The 17,144-nt window shown below is 41.0% G+C and overlaps 1 long non-coding RNA gene across 1 annotated transcript; it reads left to right on the forward strand.

Annotated features, from left to right (window-relative positions):
- The first annotated feature begins 613 nt into the window (after positions 1-613).
- On the forward strand, positions 614-16,472 carry LOC116050358. The gene is made up of 3 exons (XR_004105073.2): positions 614-781; positions 874-932; positions 16,042-16,472. It is a non-coding gene; the product is annotated as an uncharacterized LOC116050358 (long non-coding RNA).
- The last annotated feature ends 672 nt before the right edge of the window (positions 16,473-17,144 follow it).

Raw genomic sequence — 17,144 nt, forward strand, 5'->3', positions numbered from 1 at the left:
GTATCAAATTTGGAATATTGTCATATTCTGAATGATAAAGTTAAGTTAAAGTTAAGCATGTAAACTTGGCGTGTAATTAACCAGCAGGACCATTGTGTTACACAGTATATCAGAGACTTTGGATGTGAGTCTTACATGTGTGTTTAGCAACAGCGGCTCTAGCACCAAATTAGAATACTTAACACTTATCTGCATTCAAAACCGAATGGAAACACTTATACTTCTAAATGAACATCTACCAGACACCAAATGTTCAGAATAGCAAATGATAAACTGGCTCTTCTTCAGCTACTACATCTATGGTGTTTAATAAAGGGTGTCACCATTTCAATTTTAAATCGAAAATCAATCGAAATGAGCTTTCGATTACCGGCTGGTAGCATGCAGCTAAAGACACCGGGTAACATTAGCTTACCGGTAGCCTGCAGCTGCACCCTTCCAGACACCATGGCCACTGCCGGAGTTGGACATGTAGGAGTAACAACAGAACTGGAAAAAAATCCTCCTGCTTCCCTGAAGTGTGAAGTTTGTCATCAGCTTCAGGTCCCTCTGTAGAGAGAGTCAGCAGCTTTAGGTTCCTCAGGTTCACATCAGCAAGGATCTGACCTGGACTCACCACACCGAAACCATCACAAAGACTGCTGGACACTGGCTCTTCTTCCTCCACAGGCTGAGGAGGTTCAACATGGACTCCAGGATACTCTGTGACTTCTACAGGTGCACCATCAAGAGTATCCTGACGGGCTGCATCACCGTCAGGTAGTTCCAGGCTCTACAGAGGGTGAGGGGTGTGGCTGTATAACACTGGTAAATAGGCTCATAATGTATATGGCGTTTTGGGGTTCTAAAAACCGGGCTAACAACCTATTTTAGGTTTAAGGACGTGTTGTGCAGCTGGAACGTGGCGCAGATGCTCCTGGTGAAAATCAAGGGTAAGAATGTCTTATAATCACAGGTCACTTTTTCATCACTTATGCCCTGGTGTACAGTAAACATAAGTGAATTCAAAGACTAACATGTATCATAAGAATTATTAAACAAGCTTTTTGACTGCTAAATAAAAAAATATTCTAGATGTTCTAGATGTTTGTCCAAAAGCCCTGACTCAGAGTCAGGATCAGAGTCTGTTACAATAAGGAGCTGCTGGTCTCTAATACCTGCTTTACAGCCTCTATATTTACCTGGTATTGTTTTGATATCTAGCCTACCAGATATGGTCTTCAAAGGGATGCCCGCATAAGAGTCTGGCATGCCGACAGAGCCTTAGAAACCCAACACTGTTATGTGATGTTGTTGGGGCGACTGTCTATCATCCTGACGCACTCATAAACAAGCACCCCCAAATAGGGGAATGCATGTGATGATGAGGACTGTTCTAACTCACTTGTTGTACACTGTATTAACAAAAGTGTAGAAGTTTGAGAAGTGTGTTTATTAATACGTCACAGTTGTACTAACTTTGTAGCCACCTGCTGTTTGATGAATATTCCCCATCTGGTTTAGATTTCTGGATAAATTTCCAATTGAGACAGATTTGGGAGGAGAATACGAGACCAGGCAGGAGTATGTGTTCGCTACTCACACTCATGTAAAGGCACATGCCTCTATTAACAAGGCTTTTCTGAGAAACTAGCTTTACACAGAATAGTGTGTGTGTGTGTGTGTGTGTGTGTGTGTGTGTGTGTGTGTGTGTGTGAAGGCTGCCTTTCCCCCTTTTTATTATACATAATTTCGGTTCATATGACAAATTATCATTTGATGTTTATAAAATGACATAGGCCTATTTATACCCCGTTTACACGTACATGGTTATTTTGAAAAATGGAGACATTTCCCTTCGTTTGTGCCCTTCGTTTACACACAAACGGAGAATTCGCCTCTGAAAACGAGTCTTTCTAAAATACTCCGGCCAGAGTGGAGATTTTGGAAAACTTTGTTTACACGTTTGCATTTAAACTGAGACAAACGGAGGTTATATATATATATATATATATAAATATATAGCAATGCTAGCAGTAACTGTTCTATTTAAATGTAATGGTATTTTCCAGATCCAGAGTATTAATGTTGCTCTTTCAGTGTTCACCCTATGCTTACCTGGGCAGGTGGTAGGTTCCAGTTAGGTGAGGCTGAGGTGTTGAAGTGCCTTCAGAAGGGGAGAAGAGGGAAGGAGTTGCCAGCTTGCTGTTGTTCTAAATAAGTAAACGTTTAAGGACTCAAAGGTGTGAAGGAAGGGGAATTAAGAATTATTTTTGGCAGATATCTGGCTGTTGTTGGTTCTGTATCCTTCAAATTTTCTCATTTTTGTGGCCGAGATGACAGTAGACCCAATTATCTGATCTACTTTTTAGAACTGACATTTTAAGATATGTTAAAAGGTCTAGTTAAACCTATAGTTAGACCTGTAGGACATACTATTGTAAAATGCAACATACGTTTAGAGCACAGTTTCGGGTAATACCTTAACCTTAAAACTGCAAATACACATAATGTGAAAGGCATTACTAGTGATGAACCAATAGTGAACTCCACAGTTCGCCTTTTTTTGCCTCTTTTAGCTCATTGTTTTAGTTTCATGGCCCATAAAATTACTTACAAATGTTAGTAATTTTGGGTGGTGTTGGGCAGCAGCAGCAGCTGTTTTCAGTGGAAAAAACTCTGAAACACCCACTGTACACTACCTGCCACCAGGCAGACAAAGTTTGAAACTAGGTGGTGAACATAGTGGAGCATTTAGCAGCTTAAGAGCCAGATATTTTTCTTTAAAAGTTGGAGGAGACCAAACAAAAGATAAAAGAAGAGTTAGCAGGCATTCAGAGCTAAAACACTGCCCTGAAATAAAAATGTGCACGGCATTGCATTGGTGGGGGTGTATTGTTAAAGGTAGCAGTGAGACAATGAAATACAATACAGGGAGCCCAGTTGAGGAAACAGATTAATGTGTTTGAATGAGGGCTGTAAAAATTATCAAGATAATTACAAATTAATGCATATCCCTTTTAACACCACTAATTCTTTTTTTTCTGACGTGCAGAATAAATAAATGCCAAAAATAAATAAAAGGCTCTTTTAAGAGCCACGCACTTAATCTAAAGAGAGACTTCCCGTTCTCACTAACAGGCTTTATTGCTTACATTTTTAACAAAATCAATGATAATTAAAAAGCAGCTCAAGACCACTCAAAAGACCACCCAAAAAAAGAAACAAAGCCCCTCGAGCAGAAATGGATAAAGAAAATGGTCTTTTGAATGACAAGTTTGAGTTTCAAAGCCCTTCCAGATGGTTCTCATCACAAGACTGAAGTCATTTGCATATACTGTCGATGTAAATTGACAATCGTGCGATTAATCACAATTAAATATATTAATCGATTGACAGTCCTAGTAAAATGCTTATCAGATGCAAAAACACTGCAGTTTGTAATACTCACAGGCAGGATTTTTACAACTTTTCCTGTTATCAAGGCAACAATTATTTTATCTTCAATGTCATGATCGCAAGATAAAGAGTAGAACTATGCAGTTCATGTTACAAAGTAAACCTCCAGGAATCTGTGCATCTGTTTGATTGGCCAATGCAGCACCCTGCTGTGTTGTTTTTCCGGGGAGCCATCTGCATGGGCACCCCCATAACACTGACGGACTGGCTCTAATCAAATGAATGAGAAGGCTCTGTTTTTTCATGCAGGGCTCAAGTCAGTGTAAACACGGCTGGAAAATGGACTTACAGTCAGGTGGACTCTAGTGTATATCGTCGATGTTTCATTTACGGGATAGTTCCGGTACCACCGGATGTCCCTCATTGTCGGCCGGATGTCCCTCACCTTCCGCTCTCTTTGTGCGCAGAGCTGTGGAGATAGGTCCGGCATTGCGAAACTAGGGAGACTCAACACAACTCCAAATGAAAGCTGCAGGTTGAACAGCGATGAATGGGCCATCGCACCTTCCTGCACGTCGGGGGGTACAGACTGGACGCCGGCTGAAGCGGCTCTGGATTCCTTTGACAGTCGGACACTGCGTGCAAGATTCAGATGTTATTTGTGGCTTGTGGCTCGGATGAGCCATTAACAGATGATTCCTATTCAACTCTATAGCACAGTGTTAATATCTATAACAGCAAGGACACACACACCCCCCCACTGTATTCACAGCCAGCACACAACATTTCTCTTCTGAGTTGTAAGCAGTGTATAACCTGCAGCATAAAACCGAAATGGCATGAAACTTAAACATGCTTAAACATTGTAAACAATTTTAGCATTTTTATTTTAGCAAGTAAACTAAATGTCAATATAATAATTACAAATGATTATGTTATCACACAACAACAATACGTCCCCTGTTCCCAGTGTGTCCAAAGACCTTTAGCCCCTCAAAAATGTATTTCATTTGCATTAAACAACAATTTGGATTGGGTCTTCTCTGACCGACTGCCGACGGCCCAGTCCCTAATAAATTATAATGTTGCTCTGTAACTGCTGGATGTCTGTGTGGGCATCTGCTTACTAACACGTTATAGCTACAACAAATTTATGAGGCGATAAAATGTCCATGTGTTTGACAGTTTGCTTCACTGCCCCTAAGTGGAGCAAAAATACATTAATATGTTTAAATGTACTTTTAGTAATTTCAATAATTAGGTTCAAAGGTTTAGATGTGAACCAAGACCAGTCTAACATGTTTTAAACTACAGACACCATGTCCACAGATCTGGATAAATAACCCCACTAAGTAATGTTATCATAATAATAAGATGTGATTGTTAAAATGATGAAAATAATACCCAGGTTGTAAAATAATGGAAAAGATGTCGTCCTCAAATGTCAGTTGCCTCCAAAGGGTTCTCATGGCAGCCTCTGACTTATTGAGGCATGATGTCAAATGCCTCAGTTTGATGGTGTGAGAAAGTGTTTCAGGATTTCCAAAGTAGATTGGTGGTTCACATTACATTGTGCAGTGTGTATCCAGGATAGCACGACAGTCAGTGATACTCTAGACTGTGGTTAATACTGACAGCAGATGCTACCAGTCTGAGAGAAAAAGAGCCACATCTGCGTCACTTCTCATCTTCCCCTTCATCTTTTCTTCTTTGAAAGAAAACCCCGGGGCTCACTCCAGTGTTTGGCTCGGAGGCAGTCACGTACCAGTTTACTAAGCCTGACTTCTTCAAATTTAAGCAAGCATGTATCAGATTTCCATGTTACTCCTGCTAAAACTACAATTTTCACTCTTTTTCTAAATTAAAAAGTGAACAAGTGTATTTTCCAAAATGTATTCCTTTAAACATTTACTCTCAGCTGATTTGCTGCCAGACAGGATGGTGAGAAAATATAGAGAGACAATGACAAAAGTAGAATAACACCAGCCTTATCCTTTAAAGTGCCCATATTATGAAAACATTTGGGGTGTTATTTTGTGTCTCTGGTGCTTCCACATGCATACAAACTTGGAAATAAAAACCATCCATGCTGTTTAGAGTGAGATACAGTTTCTGAATGTATCCTGCCTTCAGTCTCCGGGTGAGCTGGTCAAAATCTGCACGTCTTTCTACGTAACTAGCCAAAAACAAGGTGGCTAACCGTAGCATGCTAGCTCGTTCTGAATGGCAAAACACTGCTACAATACACACTAGTTCACTATAATCTACAAAAGAACTACTGACATGTCCCTGTTCTGCAGGTATTCCACGCAAAGTTGGAAGTACGCCCTCGTTTAGAAGAAGTCTCCTGAGCATGTGCGACTCCCAACAAAGATGTTACAGCAGAGACAGTGAGAGGTCTCACTCTGTAGCTAAAACCTGAATACAGGGTGAAAAGAGGAGCTGCAGCAATGTGCAGTTCAACAAAATATATGGTGTTTTTTGAAAATTAAACCACATAAACCTATTCCGGTACAACCTCTAAATACAATTATGAACCTGTAAATGAGCATAATATGAGCACTTTAAATCTGTTAAAAATCTCAACCAGTCCTTGTCTCACAGATGTCCATGCTGTATAAATATATACGTATATACATCAAGGCAAACCTGAGCCAGCCTACAAAGGGTTGGTAAATAAATCTGACAACTATGAAGAGAAGCAGAGTTAAGGAGGGAGTGCCATGTCTGCATCTACACACCCTCCCCCGTCCGTCTAAGCGTACTCTGCCACTCCTCGATCCCTAACTGTAAGCTTCATCAAAGATGAGAGTTTTAAGCTTACTCTTAAATGTATAGACGGTGTCTGCCTCCCGACCCAGACTGATTCTGAGAACCACAAGTAACTCTGCAGACCAGAAATCCAAAAGAAGAAAAGAAATAGGACAGAATAATTTGCTTTCACCGCCAATGCTGTTGGCTTACCGCTATGCTTGATCTGCGGTGAGAAATTGGCAAAAATCTAAAAATGTAATATTAAAACACATTTCCAGGACAAGCACACTGCTTTTTCCGAAAAATATCTGGGAAATTTCCGGACCCCACTACTGCTAGTTTTGTGGCAGCTCAGGAGATAGTAAGGTGTGGAAAGCTGTACACGGACAGTGAATACATGAAAGAATCATTTATTAAAATATCAAAGCATCAAGTCTTAGACTTATAAAAATGTATTGTAATTCTCCAGAAAATTAAAGATATGCTCTGCAAAGAACTTCAAAGACAGCTCCATAAAAATGGCAACAAACATGATATTAGTATATATTAGTATGTTTATAGATTAAAATAGACTGTGTTAGCTTCAAAATAAGGCTCAAATATCTTTTGCGGCTCCAGACAAGATTTCTATACAAAAAAAATAAATAAATAAATAAAAAAATTGGGTCGGAAATGGCTCTTTTGATAGTAAAGGTTGTTGACCCCTGCCCTAAATCATGTGAAGCCATGCAGTGGGAAAAAGCAAAAAAAAAAAAGTAGTATAATGACAATAACCGGACAAGCAGTGAAAAACATGTGAATTGTCCTTTAATTCTATTTTCATTTGCATGTTCTCCAGTATACAGGTCAATGCCATACCCAGCAGTAGCTTCATTAGGTGACACAGGGTAAGTGCTTTCACAGGCTGCCTCCCTGTTCACTGCTGCTGGGAACATGGAGCTCTGGCTCACCAACAGACATCTGTATTTGTATGAGGGCTATTCTGTACTGTATGTCACAGCAGTAAATTATCCCCTTTTATTTTTCGCATATTTACCGTGGTCAGAATGCTTTGCCAACACATGGTGCTGCACGTTATGATTTATGAGCATGACTTCTTTACCAGATGGATGCTTGACTGCTGCAGGATCCTACCTGCTGCAGTTGTGGCCACATCTCAGATTGTTGGAGCCAATACAAACCACTCCGTCATAGTGTGTGTGTGTGTGTGTGTGTGTGTGTGTGTGTGTGTGTGTGTGTGTGTGTTCACATGTGTATTCTGCCCTCTTGTACCAAGGAGCAGCAAGTTGTTAGATAACTTATAACATGAGCCTCTATTTTGTGGATGGTGTTTGATGTACCGGCTTTTCATAAGAAGCAGATGGTTGAGCGAGCAGAGATATTTCAATACTTGAGGATTAAAGACAGGTAAATCATGTGGGCTGCAAAATGTAACAGTATTGTATTTATATTGTACTCAAAAGTCACCTTCTGTTTTAATCAGCTGCAGTAATACATGTATTGAATTGCAACTGCCGACAACTTGAAAACAGCTTTCTGCTGCATTTACTTTCCATTGGATTACTAAAAGTTAAAATGCACATTTGTAAAATTCACTTTTACAGAACAGTGGAAAGGAGTTATTTATTTTTTTTATGGCTTGCTATACATTAACAATGAATGTAACACTAGGTTTTATAGAGGGATATATTGAGTGCTGGCAGAAAAGAGGCTCAGCTCATAAAATGAAATTGGGCCATGACAGCACACTGTTGAGCCTATCATCACTAATTACTCAGTGTCATGGAAAATCGGATGTCTTTAGGAAACATGCTGTCAACACCTTGGATGCTGTCCGATGGACAGAAAATCAGGCTCTTGTTCAAAAATCTGTGACACTGAAAGAGTGTTGTTCACAGGCGAGAAGCACTCAGCATTAACTCATTTTACATGCCAGGTGGGCAGTTTGCCTCTCCAAGCAGCTCTGAAGTCTGCTCCAGTAATGAATTTGCACTTTGCAAGATGTTGTTGGTGTGAACAGAGCATATCCTTTGTTTTGGTATCTGTGGAATGGAAACAACAATCCCCCTCAGTGGCTCTGTGCTGAGTCCCATTTGGGAGCAGGGCAGCATCATCCTGTGAGCTGGATTTCAATTCATGTGACTGAAGAGGATTACCAGAGTGTTGCCGTAGACATCATAGAAAAAAATGTTGCTTCATCTGACCATGATGAGTCAGAGAAGGTCAACAAGGATTATTCAGCAACATGAATATGGAACTTCAAAACATGTTGTGCTTTACGGGGTCACAGCGACCTCTGTCTTTGTGTTGGCGTTCTAACCTCTGGTGGATTTGTGAGGACTATGGTTAACTGCTCCTCAGATCTCTGCAGGGTAAATCCAGACAGCTAGCTAGACTATCTGTCCAATCTGAGTTTTCTGTTGCACAACTAAAACTACTTTTGAACGTACACACGTTCCACCAAAACAAGTTCCTTCCTGAGACTATTTTGCAGAGGCACCGTGGCTCCGTCCGGTGCTTAGTGCCGCCCAAGACGATTGTGATTGGTTTAAAGAAATGCCAATAAACCAGAGCATGTTTTTTTCTTATCTAGGAATGCTGTGTGGAGTAGCCAAACCCTCCTCCGCAGCGCTGTGAAGGAAGGTTTGGCAATGTGTGACCTTAATAACTCCGCCCCTACTCGGCCAACACATTTCCTAGTTTCCTCTCTCCCTCCATGATTTCCTCGCGTCTCTCCAGTGCTTCCTTGATGGGAGGGACTAAGACCCGCAGAAGGGAGGGAAGTGGAGGAGCCAGGGATGCAATTTAAGGGAAGTGTGATCCAACACATCCTTATACATGAACAACATTATAGGTCCATTTCCGATTTTGAGTTCACATGTAAATGGACTGTATTTATACAGCACCCTTCTAGTCTAAACGACTACTCAAAGCACTGGAACAACATGGAATCATTCACAGGCTGCCATACAAGTTCTTCAGATAAACATTCACACACATTCAGACACCGATGGCACAGCATTAGGAGCAATTCGGGGTTCAGTGTCTTGCCCAAGAACAGTTTGACATGGGACTGCAGGGCCAGGGATCGAACCACCAACCGCTCTACCACCTGAGCCACAGCCGCCCCAGGAGACTGGGACATTATCTGGGGCATGAACCCGGGTCTCCGGAGTAAAAGTCCTGTGACCTATCCACAGCCCGAGCCTATACCTCCTTGCTCATTTTGCGGAATTTGCCGCTCTTATACTTTGTCACCTCACTTTCTCGTTTGAATGCGATAATTACTACAGCCACAAGAGTTTGGCCCCTAACAACAAACGCAGGTGGGTCGTTTTGAGCTGCTTGCATAATTGACAATTTTCTGGAAGAGGACGGGCTGACTTTTAAATGTGGATTAGGTAATCCAGGCTAACATGATGATAGCCTTCCAATCCTATTAATTCCCATTCAAATTTATTAATTTCAAATGACTGTACACTCTTGTTTAAAAATAAGTGAATAAATTACCTGATTACTGATTATATAGTGTTCAAAAAGAAAAACTCCCATAATGTCATGATTAAATGACCAATGGTCTTCGGCTCCACTTTTTGTTGAAAATTTGCTCATAGTGTACCTGGCTAAACTTCAATTGGTCCATGTACACATTTCATTGTTTCGATATTTATTATGTTAATTAACTTCTATTGTAAAATTTTTATATATTGTGGAAATTAAATGTAATAATTAAAAAAGCATCTTCAGGATTTCTTCATAACTTACCTGTTCTCATCTAAAGTATCAATATATCAATATTTTTTCTACTCGTAGGAAAGTCATTTCCAACAGAAAATGAGTTCATGTATGAGGTTCAACTTGAAACATTTTGCTGAAAATCCAGCTCGCTGGATGAACTGCACTTTTCTTTCAAGAATAACTCAGAATAACGAATTTGCCAGAATTTGTGGCTTGTAAAACACAACAAGCCACAAAGAATACTGTGACTTTTTTCTGCTTTGCTCTTTCCTGGCTGTCAGGTGTGACGGGGAATTGGATGTATTCCCCAGCATTTCAGACTAGACCTGATGTAACTGCATGTATAGCCGAACTAATGGCAGATTGTGAAATGCCTCCAATGGAGCTAAGGGGGTGCTGGAACGACCCAGACGCATAGAAATGCAGTGCCGCTGTAACTTTCACTGCAACGGGGAAGGCATAGGGACAGGGTGCATCAGACCCCAGCTCATCTGCCAGGAGATGGCAGACATCTGTCACAGCCTGACGGGTCAGGCGTAGCTTACGCCTACATTCCTCCTCACTGAGGGAGAGATAGGTCTGTCTGGGCCGGTAGACCCTCTCCCTCCTGCGTCTAATTCTCTGTCCCAAGACGTACTCCATCTCACTGTGCAATAGAAAAATTATGAGCAAGCGCAACTTAACTGGTAAGTTGAAGAGTAAGGTCTTCAGAATTTTGTTTCCTGGTTCTTGACGGACAACCCACTTTGTCAGGTGTCCTTAAATACCTATGTGTCTTGCCACTATTGGCCAAACAGGTTAGTTTGATCCGTCATTACTACCATTAGCCTGGATAATTTGGGTAAATGTGCACGCTAGATTTATGCCTATTTTTTCACATTTTCATGGACACCACAATGATTTCCCTCGTGTGGTAATATTTTTCCTTGTAATTATGTATGGTTTGCAAAAATGGAAACTGCTGCATTCGTGTACGTAGATGAGAGAAGCAAAGAAGAAAAAACGTTGTGCACACACTACATTATGGCCAAGCATGCGCCCTTAACATAGTATCTGAATAACGCGCCACTGACTTTAGACTAGGTTTTCCTGGTCTGTGGCGGAATTGTTTTCTGAAACTGCAAAATAGCACCAGGGAACGTTTGCGCCGGAACACGCCTCCTCTTTTTGCTGAACCGCCCCCAGGGAGCGCAAGTTCATTCCCTAATTTACCGACGTGCGTCTGTGGAGGGAAAAGTCCACTGTGCGTTGGATGCAAAATAGGAATGATACATGCGTCAGTGTACAAAGTCAATTGCGCTGGGTGCAAGATAGGGCCTGTTAAATAGTTATCTTGCAGGATAATTTAGCTACAAACACAAAAACGTTTTGAAATGAGGCAGTAGGAAAAGCAAGTAAATAATACAATGACTAATGGCTGAATGGCATTTAGCTGCGCTCAATGGTGTTTTTTGCCCCCAACTGCTCCTTCCAGGCAGCGCTGCAACCGCTGTCTTCAAGGCACCTAACCTTAACCTTAACCCTAACCCTAACCACAACCAGTGCCTAATCCTAGTGGAAGGAACCGTTGGGGGCAAAAAACAGCGATAAACATTAGCTGCTTCAGTTTCAGGATCCTGGTACTGTGCATGCTGGCTGATTGTCACACTGTAATGGTTTACTGTCATCCTTAAATAGAACAGAGCCATTGTTGATGTCATTAGTAGGCTAACACATGGGCTTTTTCTACTATGACAAGTGAAAATGTCTGCTGTGAAAACTAAATTAAAACCCTTGCCAGGAAACCATACAGTACAGATTGTTTTAGCAGGGAGGTGTAACTAATAACATTAATGATGGCTGTTATTCATGTAGATGTGCCAGTGAGCCAGCATTCACAATGGAACTCTAAATGGAATGGAGCTATTATCATTAATGAGTTAGGTTGTTTTCACACCTCCCTCGTTTGGTCCGTTTCAAACGAACCCTGGAGCGTTTGGTCTGATAGTCCGGTTGGTTTGGGCCGGTGTGAAAGCTCATCCCAACTCAGGTTCAGATCAAACAAACAAACTCTGGTCCGCTTAAAAATGGGGGTCTCGGTTCGCTTCCAAGTGAACTAGAGTTCGGTTCAACTCAGTTGAGAACCCGATCTGAGCCAAATACAGGAAGTGAACCAAAAACAGAGCATTTACTAGCCTGCGGTTTGAACCTTGCACACAATTTATGGACTTATATGATATTTAAGGGATGATAACTTTCAGATCCATAAGCTGTTCTGACCAGACATCGCTGGACGTCATCATCTCTCTGCTCCGCTGTCTGTCAGCTGCTCATTGTTCGCCTTCTTCTAAAATATTAGAAACACTAAAGCAGAACCAGAAAATCCAAGACATTATAAATGTGGTGTTGCTCCATTATTTCTGAGAGCAGAAGTGTCGGCAAGTTTCAGATATTCTGTCCAATAAACAAGCGACCGATCGACCGTGTGACGTGTGTTTACAGTGTTTGGTGCGTTGGACAAAGTGCAGTGTGAAAGCAAACCCAACCAAATGAAAAATGCAAGAATGTTGCAAATTCACCCCCGAATCGCACAGAGTCCACCGAACTAAAGATGTGAAAGCACCCTTAGTCACACCTGTGTTTGACTAATCAAAATGTCCTCAGTGAGAACAGTCTAAAGTCCTCCTCTTATCAATCAGATACAGTATATGGCAACATACTGCATTTGTAAGGAGGGTTATTTTCACAGTCTGGTCTTTAAAGTAGATCCCTATCGCACAGGACGGCTGACCAGAGACCAGCTGCTGTTTATATATGATAATATCTTCTACAATCTGAACACTGTTCGCTTTGAACTGGACCTGAATGTGACTCCAGTGAAATGTGCGCTGCACAATTTGCAAGTAGACCTGAAGGGGTGAGTGAAAGCACAGCCTGGACAAGGATATTCCAGGAAAGCTACTAAATGGATCTTGTTGAGAGGTTGTTTTGTCCTTTGCTTGACATAATAGGTTGTGTAATATTAGACTATTTACTCTATTTCTTTAATAGTAATTATTCAAATATTCATGACCCTGACTACATGTATAGATTTTTTAAAACATGTTATTTTCTGAATAATTAGTTTCTTTTGGTTATGGATATTAGTTCAAGTTGGAATTTGAGACGAGGAGTGGTTGTTTACCAACCTTTCTCCTCGTATTCCCAATTTGAACAAACAAGCATATATTTTGCATATGCATATTTTTCTCTTTTTTTAAATTCAATTGTTGATGGTGTAATTGTCGTAGGAGTTTGCAGTCTGACTCAGTTATTGATTGTTTGTTGCAGCCTGGGGCTCGAGTATAAAGATGTTTCATACTGTGAGTTTGATGCCTGACAAAGGTCTTTGACATTTTCAATAAAACCTTCTGTCGACAGGCTAATTAGCGGTGTACCACAGTCAAATTCAATACTTGCTTTTATATTTCTACGGTAAAATAACTTTTACTGAGTACACACATGCCTATTTTTATAATGGGTGGTGATGTGTGCTTCCAAACACCCCATCTTTTACAGGAACAGGAAATAGTGCAGATGGTATGAGTATGTAATGTGTAGCCAAGTTTAAATGCCAGCACTAAAAATACACAGCTGGAATGCAGGACTTGGCAACAGGGACAGGTTGGTGGCCCGGGCTTTGTCGCCACTCTCAGGGCCTATTTATACACAAGAGGGCTGTCAGGCCGAAACCTGAAGCCGGCTCCTTGGTTCAGCTCCGCTTTAATCTTCTATTTTGCTCTGAGAGAGTTTTCGGGGATACTTGCAGAGGCTCCAAAAGCAGATGAGAGGGGGATTTGGGGGCGCTATTCCTGGGGTCCTTGGGGAAAGTCTTCTAAGTAGTTTTTTTTGTCTGCCAGGCAGCATTGCTCAGTCGTCTGGTGGCTATTAATACCTGATATATGTATCCAGGCCTGGACTGTACAGCAGATCAGCTTGTTCTAACTTCAAACTTCACTTTCTGCTCCATCTCCTTCCCTCTGAGATGACTCCTGTCATTTAAGTGAGATGGCAAGACTGGCCTCCCAAGAAGAATACCAGTATCAGACACTTCAGGAAAAACCAAAACAACATAAATTCCAAGGACAACGTACTCTAGTGGCCATATTATGATGGGAGCAAAGGAGGAAGTCAGATGACGTTTGTGACAAGGTCTGCATAGGGAGGGGCTCATGGTTCATGGTTGGATTAATGAAACATAAGTCTATATCAACAATGTTTCATTTCTGGGATTGTTCCATCGGATGTCCCTCATTTCGGCTGGATGTCCGTAACCTTCCTCTTCCTTTCTGTTGGAATTCTAAACTCTGGTGGATTTGTGAGGACTATGGTTAACTGCTCCTCAGATCTCTGCAGGGTAAATCCAGACAGCTAGCTAGACTATCTGTCCAATCTGAGTTTTCTGTTGCACGACTAAAACTACTTTTGAACGTACACATGTTCCACCAAAACAAGTTCCTTCCCGAGACTATTTATCAGAGGCACCGTGGCTCTGTCCAGCACTTAGTACCGCCCAAGACGATTGTGATTGGTTTAAAGAAATGCCAATAAACCAGAGCACGTTTTTCTCCCATCCCAGAATGCTGTGTGGACTAGCCAGACCTTCCTCCGCAGCTCTGTGGAGGAAGGTCTGGCAATGCAAGACTAATGAAACATCAATACAGACAGTCAACATAGTTTATTAGCATGACCAGGACCCTTTTATTAGTTTAACTTTAACCATGAATTTATCATTGAAACTATAATGTCACCCAAACCACAATCTTTATTAACCTTAACAAAGTACTAGGGCTGGGCGGTATATTGATATTTTAAAGTATATCGGTATAATATCAAACAAGATATGGGATGAGACAATACCGTTAATATTGCTATGGTTTAATAGGGTGTTAAATAACATTTCTTCTGTAAAGCCATGTCGGAGTGTTTGCATTTCTCCTCTGCAATGTCTCTGACACTCACCATGCAGGAGGTAAAGATGTGGTTCTTGTTGCAACAGTGGAACAAGAAGGCTTTAAAAAGCTGCTAAAAACTAGTAACCAAAGATAGCAGCCCAGTTGTAACTACAACAGAGAAGCACTGCCAGAAATGTACACTAGCTCAGATAGAACCTTACTGACCGGCACGCAAAAAGTGACGTGTTTCACGCTGACAACAGATATGTAGTCAAGCAGAACATGCCAGCCATATATGACTTTGACAGTACACTTCATTCAAGACTGAGAGATGAAAACTGCGTGTCTCCAAACCAGCTATTTTCCGCAAGATCAAACTGGAGAGCATATAGCTGAGGCCCTGCAGGATGCCTTTACAAACTGGAAGCTCTGCTATAACTACCGATAACAGAAGCACCGTTGTTAAAGCGAAAAAGTGGCTGAGGATGCAGTGCTTTGGTCATCGACTTCATCAGGCTACTGGTGAGTGTAGTGGAGGAGTATTCAGATATTTTACTTAAGTAAAAGTACGAAAGTATAAAAATCTAAAAATACTTAAAGTAGCAAAAGGAAAAGTAGCCTACTCATTGTGCAGAATGGCCCAATTATTGGATTATAATTAGAACTGCATTTATGTTCATCACTTTAATGGTGCATCTGGTAAAGGTAGAGCTCATTTATATATATATATATATATATATATATAATGCTGGGTAGCTTGTGAATTTCATCAAGGGATACATAAAGTGTTATCTTTATATCTATAATAATTTATTTGTTGATCATATTTTGTGTAAATACTCAGAATCTGCAAAGTAACAGTAACTAATGTCAAATAAGTGTAGTGAAGTAAAAAGCATAATATTGTGTTAAAAAATGTAGTCAAGTAGAAGTATTAAGTAGCATACAATTAAAAAAAAAGTACAAGCACCCGAAAATCAGCTCTTAGTAAATGAACTCAGTTACATTTCACAACTGCTGTATGCTGGTTATAGATAGCCAGCCATAACAAAACTCTTTTTGGGACATACCTTGTTGTGCATATGTACTCCAGTATGATATTTATCATTTCTATTTTTATTTTCTGTTTTGTTACCAACCTTTCTCTTTTGATTTTGGGTGGTGTCTGAAAGTACTGTAAATCTGAGTCAAATTCCATGAATGCATAAGCACACTTGACCAATAAAGTTGATACTTAATCTGATTCTTATTCTGACAGGACATGGCATGATTGACAACCGCATCACTCGGGCCATTTCTCTGTGTAAGAGAATTGTCAGCAGGTTCTCTTACAGCTGGAGAAAAGAAGAGAGCTGGCTGAAGTCCAGATTCAGCTGGGTCTGCCGGCTCGCCAGCTCATCACAAAGTCAGCCAGCCGCTGGGGACCAAGGCAGCAAATGATGGACAGGGTCCTGGAGCAGGAGGGAGCACTCTCAAAAGTCCTGTCTGCTTACAAAAAGTCCAGGCATAATGTGGGAAATTAACATTTTAGATTGTAGCTTATTACATTAGTCTGAGGGACTTTAGCTGAGGGACAGAAGATCAAAGTGTCATATTATCAAAATGTCATGTTTTCCTGACAAAAGGTTAGGAGACAGCAACAGGGGATCAGTTCTTCTACACCAGAGATCTTCAACCGTGGGTCCGCAACCCCTAAGGGGTCCTCAGAATTACTGCAGGGGGGCTGCCTGATTATTGTTTGATCATGTTTTTTTTCAAAAATTTAGATTTGTCTAAAAATATACATTAACGTGAATCTAACATTGTTAGCAAAGCCATTTTGCTAAAAAGAACATTTATTTACACAATAATGATGATAGGCTTACTATAGGTTAGACAAGATGCCTAGACAAGAGATGGCCTTCCTCCAGGCAGAGGCAAGACAAACCGAAAGGCCGACAGGCATTAAGATATTTGTGTCCGAGCCCGACCCGAGCCCGACACAGTTAAAATCTCATTTTTTTCTCATACTAATGACACATGTAGGCTACGTTTTTGTGTGGAAAGCTTTTATTAAGCAACTGTAGGAAGGCATTCGGAAATGTCAACAGATGAGGTCATCAGCACACACGGGGCAACAAGCACACGTTAATAAGCTGTTCAAATGTTCAATGTGTTAACCTTTCCTGATTGCTTAGATTCCGACCGTGGTCAGAAAACCAGGGGAGAGTCGTTACCTCCAGGGCCGACGTTATAACATGAATAACGTTGAGGTTAAAAATCCCGTTTCTGGTGAGCAAATGAATGAACTTGGCTTTCAGTCTGGGGATTATCTCGGACACCACACACACACACACACACACACACACACACTGTGTACAA

This window comes from Sander lucioperca, chromosome 7 (genome assembly GCF_008315115.2).
Source record: "Sander lucioperca isolate FBNREF2018 chromosome 7, SLUC_FBN_1.2, whole genome shotgun sequence".
Lineage (NCBI taxonomy): Eukaryota > Metazoa > Chordata > Actinopteri > Perciformes > Percidae > Sander > Sander lucioperca.